The 6,795-nt window shown below is 35.5% G+C and overlaps 1 protein-coding gene across 2 annotated transcripts in view; it reads right to left on the reverse strand.

The window, feature by feature from the left end:
* The window catches only part of LOC138696966 (insulin-like growth factor-binding protein complex acid labile subunit), a 1,304,936-nt gene extending 1,301,321 nt beyond the window's left edge, over positions 1-3,615 (reverse strand). For both annotated transcript variants that reach the window (XM_069822505.1, XM_069822504.1), the window contains exon 1: positions 3,550-3,615. The gene's annotated coding sequence lies outside the window, so the exon portion shown is untranslated. The remainder of the gene's footprint in view (positions 1-3,549) is intronic.
* Positions 3,616-6,795: the final 3,180 nt, after the last annotated feature.

Raw genomic sequence — 6,795 nt, forward strand, 5'->3', positions numbered from 1 at the left:
GTAGTAGAAGTAAAAGTAGTAGTACTAGTAATAGTAGCAGTAGTAGTATTAGTAGTAGTAGTACTAGTAGTAGTAGAAGTAATAGTAGTAGTATTAGTAATAGTAGCAGTAGTACTAGTAGTAGTAGAAGTAATAGGAGTAGTAGAAGTAAAAGTAGTAGTACTAGTAATAGTAGCAGTAGTAGTATTAGTAGTAGTAGTACTAGTAGTAGTAGAAGTAATAGTAGTAGTATTAGTAATAGTAGCAGTAGTACTAGTAGTAATATTATTGTAGTAGTAGTAGTAGTAGTAGAAGTAGTAGTAGTATTATTTGATATGCACCAAATATGTCTAAGACATCGTGAAATTGTTTTCACGTTGTTAATCCCTCAACCGCTATTTTCCAAAACTATTAACTAATTTCTTCACTGGTCGCACATGTCTTCATAGTAGACGATACAAAATATTTCAAAGTATAAAAACCAAAGATACGCTATAAGTTGAGCTTACAATCCAACATTACAACAAGAATCCTGTCTATCTCACACATTAGGGGGGAAAGTCTGTGTTTTACGAGCAGGCGGGATTCTTCGGACTCCATTGTAGTTTCGCCACTCGGCGCGCCCTCCAAGTCGAGCACGGCGTCATTAGGAAAGTATTGTGGTCATTTGGAGATGCACGCCTCTCGCCGTCCACTCAAGTGGCCATTACCTTTGTAGAAGCAACCCTCTCCACCCACATCTCCAGAAGGGATTCTCTCCACTCCACTGACGTTGACTCAATATTCCTCAAGTCGTGTCAAGTGCTACAAGCAGATCTTGTCTATCACCGCGCCACTAATCTGCAGTGATGCCAGTTGTCATCCAACAACACATTTCTTACTGAGGGACCGTTCGATCCTGTTCGTATAACATTAGTGACCATGTGCTTCGGAAATCACGATTTTTTATAATAATTCAACTGTAGTATAATATTTATTGTGGTGGTAAGAATATACTGGAAGCTGTAATGATGGTGAATTGGTGATACTAGCAGTAATCATAGTAGTAATAGTAGTAGTGGTAGTAGTAATGGTGATAGTAACAGTAGTCAGGATTATAGTAGTAGTGGTAGTAGTAATAGTTAACATAGTAGTAGTGGCAGTAGCAGTAATGGTGATAGTAGTGGTGGTAGTAGTAGTGGTGATTAGTAGTAGCAGTAGTACTAATGGTGACAGTGATGGTGGTAGTAGTAAAGGTGATAGTAGTAGCAGTATTAGTAATGGTGACAGTGATGGTGGTAGTAGTAAAGGTGATAGTAGTAGCAGTATTAGTAATGGTGACAGTGATGGTGGTAGTAGTAAAGGTGATAGTAGTGGCAGTATTAGTAATGGTGACAGTGATGGTGGTGGTAGTAAAGGTGATAGTAGTGGCAGTATTAGTAATGGTGACAGTGATGGTGGTGGTAGTAAAGGTGATAGTAGTGGCAGTATTAGTAATGGTGACAGTGATGGTGGTGGTAGTAAAGGTGATAGTAGTAGCAGTATTAGTAATGGTGACAGTGATGGTGGTGGTAGTAAAGGTGATAGTAGTAGCAGTATTAGTAATGGTGACAGTGATGGTGGTAGTAGTAAAGGTGATAGTAGTGGCAGTATTAGTAATGGTGACAGTGATGGTGGTGGTAGTAAAGGTGATAGTAGTAGCAGTATTAGTAATGGTGACAGTGATGGTGGTGGTAGTAAAGGTGATAGTAGTAGCAGTATTAGTAATGGTGACAGTGATGGTGGTAGTAGTAAAGGTGATAGTAGTAGCAGTATTAGTAATGGTGACAGTGATGGTGGTAGTAGTAAAGGTGATAGTAGTAGCAGTATTAGTAATGGTGACAGTGATGGTGGTAGTAGTAAAGGTGATAGTAGTAGCAGTATTAGTAATGGTGACAGTGATGGTGGTAGTAGTAAAGGTGATAGTAGTGGCAGTATTAGTAATGGTGACAGTGACGGTGGTGGTAGTATAGGTGATAGTAGTGGCAGTATTAGTAATGGTGACAGTGATGGTGGTGGTAGTAAAGGTGATAGTAGTGGCAGTATTAGTAATGGTGACAGTGATGGTGGTGGTAGTAAAGGTGATAGTAGTAGCAGTATTAGTAATGGTGACAGTGATGGTGGTGGTAGTAAAGGTGATAGTAGTAGCAGTATTAGTAATGGTGACAGTGATGGTGGTAGTAGTAAAGGTGATAGTAGTGGCAGTATTAGTAATGGTGACAGTGATGGTGGTGGTAGTAAAGGTGATAGTAGTAGCAGTATTAGTAATGGTGACAGTGATGGTGGTAGTAGTAGTACTAATGCTGATAATAGTGATAGTGGATAATAGTGGTAGTAGTAGTAGTAGTGGTAGTAGTAGTAGTAGTAGTAGTGGTAATAGTAATTGTGATAGTGATGATAGTAATGGTGGTAGTAGTACTAATGGTGATAATAGTGGGAGTAGTAGTAGTAGTGGTGGTTGTATTAATGGTGATACTGGTGATAGTAATGGTGGTAGCAGTAGTAATGATGATAATAGTGGTGGTGGTAGTAGTAGTAGTAGTAGTAGTAGTAGTAGCAGTAATGGTGATAGTAGTGGTGGTAGTGTCAATGACAGGAATTGTAATAATAGCAGTTTTAGTAGTGGTGGTAATATTAGTAGTGGTTGTAGAATTAGTGGTAATACTACTAGTAATTGTACCAGTGGCATCAGCAGTGTTGATGGTGGTACTAGTAGTAGCAGAAAGTAATAGTAATAATGGTAGTAGTATTAGTAAAAATACTGTAGAAGGGATGATGGTGGTAGTTTAGTAGTAACAGCAGTGGTAGTAGTGTTAGTACTAATAGTAATGGTAGCAGTAGTTGCAGTAGTGTAATAAAATTATTCGAAACTAGTGATCGAAATATGATTTCAATTGTCGACCACGGTTCAAATTAATAAATTTATTTACTGGAATTTTACTTTTATGGTGAATAAAATTAATTGTAGGCTGAACAAAACAGAAGCGATACACGTCCGATAAAAAAAAAACGTGCAATTTATTACTTTGAAAATACATTTTGTCACTGAGTGGTGTGAGAATGTGAAAATGTTGCCCTAGGCTTTAACACAATGAAACCAGTAACCAGCCTCTGCAGACCAACCGGGGAAATTGTCAACCGTTCCTTGAGCAACTTGAAACGACTTGGTGGCCTGTGATAACGATCATACAATCCATACCTCAGCATAATCACCGCGTTAAATGTCATCGTATTGCTTATGTTCGATGTAACGACATCAATACTCCAAGAGAGGTTATAGTATGCTTTTATAACCTGGCAGTACAGGAAGGTACTGTTTTTACTTCTCATATACTGAATAAACTGACTTTCTGACAGAAAAACGGTTATGAATTAGTCCAAAAACCAAAGACACAGATGATTAAAGGGGGGTGGGAAGAACAGAAACAAACAAATAAAGAAATCAGCAGATATTCTGTTTGTAAAAAGCTTATGAAAACCTATAATAATATTACTTAAAACAAACTAACATCTACTGAGTAAAAGAGCAGCAAAATTCTGCATTCTGCTTACCTGATTATCTCAATAAATCTCAAAAGAATGGAAGAAACAGCGACAGACATGCAGGAAACTTGACTGAGTAATACAAAGAAGAGGAAGTCTGAAAGAAATGGAGCAACATGAATCAGATTTAGAGGAACTTTTATCTTTACAATAATACTGGATTTAAAACAAAAATCACAAGCAACTCAAACATTTTAACAAAACTGAATAGAATCTATAACAAGTTTTATTTTTATTCATTTATATTTTTGTGGCCAAAAAAAAAAAACAAACAAATTACCAACAAATAAGCAAAAAACATATTACAAAATAAAGACCCTAAAACAATAAAGATAAAATTTTCTTAAAACAATAAAGAGCCTGAATAAAGGGTTGGGAACAATATGTTGCTAAATTCAAGTAAATAAATATCCACTGTAGTTTTTCTAATAGCAATATGAGGAAAATGGGTTTTCAGTCAGAAAAAGTGTAAGTATAGAGGCCAAAAATTTCTTTATGGGGCTTAAACTGGAGAATGGTAGACACTAGAAGTGATGAATAATTTCGAGGGAAAAATTGTTCCGGAGCCTGGTATCGAACCCGGGACCTTTGGTTTAACGTACCAACGCTCTACCACTGAGCTACTCGGGAACTCTAACCGACACCGATCCAATTTTTCCCTCTATATCCACAGACCTCAAAGTGGGCTGACAACCGTCAAGCAACCAACTTCGAGTGCACACTAACTCCGTGTGACTTAAATTGTGGTTTTCTGTTAACGAACAGTGACGTGTATTATGCAAATCAAGATTTTCAGGTATAACTCCCTGTAAAGTTGATTTGATCGGTGTCGGTTAGAGTTCCCGAGTAGCTCAGTGGTAGAGCGTTGGTATGTTCGATACCCGGCTCCGGAAACATTTTTCCCTCGAAATTATTCAAATCAACTTTACAGGGAGTTATACCTGAAAATCTTGATTTACGACTAGAAGTGATTTTCAACAAAGGCAAAATTTCTAGGATGACCGGTAAAGAGATCTGCAACGTTTACAAGTACTCTGAGAAATAGGTCTATTAATACGAACTACAAAAGCTTTTACATTATTTTTATTTTCAGAAACAATCTCAACTACTCTCAAGGACTGTCTTCATGTCACACCAGATCCCCTGCAATTGATACTGGAGCTATTAAAATTTAACCAATTAAAATTAAATTAATGCTACAATGCACAAATTTTTAGGAAATGAAATCTAGTATAAAAACTCTGTATGGAATTTTATGTTTTTATGCTGGTTGTTTTGTAAATAAAAGATCTGGGTTTCAACCATGTGTTCATACTTCATTTATCCATGTTTCGGGTAGGAATATTAAACCTGGAGGTCTCAAGGGACCAATTTCAGGTTCATTATTGGTTCTAGTTTGTACTAATGATTTAACTATAACCATAAAAATTATCCCTTGTAATCTTATTTGCAAGATAATACAGGTGTGGTTATTTTAAGAAAACAATGTGATCACTGTATAAACAGTTCTAATACAGTGCTGAATCTCATGTATGAATGCTTAACTTCAAACAAATTGATAAAACAAAACTAATCAAATTTATTACAAATAAAAGTTCCCAGTTTTCCTGCAATATTATAGAAAATGGAACTGATCCCAAAGAATCTGTAAGCATTAAGTTTCTTGGTTTAGCGGTATGTGATCACTTGAACTGGAAAGCACACATTACAATAGGCTATATCATTTCTAATTTAAACCCTGTCTGTTATGTATTAAGATCCCTATCTTCAGCTGGTGATAAAACATTAAAATAGTATTCTTTGAATACCTCCAATCTAATTATAATAATTAATTAATATTTCAGTGCAACTCATCTAAAGCTGAACATATTTTTGTTTTACAAAGAAATCCTATGCAGGTGAGTATTATAGGCCATTCTGTAAGAAAATTCCCCAAATTTAGAAATATTGACCTTATCTTGTGAGTACATTCTAACACTGATTATATTTTATATTAAAAACAAAGGTATATTTGGTACTAATCGGAACATTCTTAATTTTAATGTAAGGCACGAACCAGATCTCCATCTATATCTGATAGTGTAAGCTGTTATAAAAAAGTTGTTCACCCTTCAAAGAACTTGTAATCATATTTATATGCTTTGTCCTTTGTGGTAGGTCACAAATGGTGAGAAGGTTCCTAAATTAATTAAGCTTCGAAGTACAAAGAGAATAAGTGTAAACTAAAATCAACAAAATTTTCTGTATTAGTAGGCCTACTTCATACTGAACTGATGATTTATTGTTTATGCTTGTAAATTTAATTAATCAGCTTGCTCTGTATTTTGTATTTTTTTATAAATTTTTACTAGTTCCACATATCAAAGCAACAATGTTGATGTAATATGTATTGAATACAAAAAATGAAATGAGAAACAAAATGAAATTACTTCAGTTGTGTATTCTCAGTCCAGACATAACAGACTAAATAAAGTATGTTTGTGGTATGTGTATGAATATACACATGTGGGTATGTTTGTGGTATATGTATGGGTATGTGCATATGATTGTGTATATATAAACAGTTATGTGTATAAATATGTGGATGTTGGTGTGGGTATGTTTGTGATATGTGTATGAATATGTGCATTTGGGTATGTTTGTGGTATGTGTATGAATATGTGCATTTGGGTATGTTTGTGGTATGTGTATGAATATGTGCATGTGGGTATGTTTGTGATATGTGTATGAATATGTGCATGTGGGTATGTTTGTGGTATGTGTATGAATATGTGCATGTGGTTATGTTTGTGGTATGTGTATGAATATGTGCATGAGGGTATGATTTGTGGTATGTGTATGAATATGTGCATGTGGGTATGGTTTGTGGTATGTGTATGAATATGTGCATGTCGGTATGTTTGTGGTATGTGTATGAATATGTGCATGTGGTTATGTTTGTGGTATGTGTATGAATATGTGAAGGTGGGTACGTTTGTGGTATGTGTATGAATATGTGCATGTGGTTATGTTTGTGGTATGTGTATGAATATGTGAAGGTGGGTACGTTTGTGATATATGTATGAATATGTGCATGTGGTTATGTTTGTGGTATGTGTATGAATATGTGAAGGTGGGTATGTTTGTGGTATGTGTATGAATATGTGCATATGGGTATGTTTGTGGTATGTGTATGAATATGTGCATGTAGGTATGTTTGTGGTATGTGTATGAATATGTGCACGTGGGTATGTTTGTGGTATGTGTATAAATATG

The sequence above is a fragment of the Periplaneta americana genome, chromosome 3 (genome assembly GCF_040183065.1).
Source record: "Periplaneta americana isolate PAMFEO1 chromosome 3, P.americana_PAMFEO1_priV1, whole genome shotgun sequence".
Lineage (NCBI taxonomy): Eukaryota > Metazoa > Arthropoda > Insecta > Blattodea > Blattidae > Periplaneta > Periplaneta americana.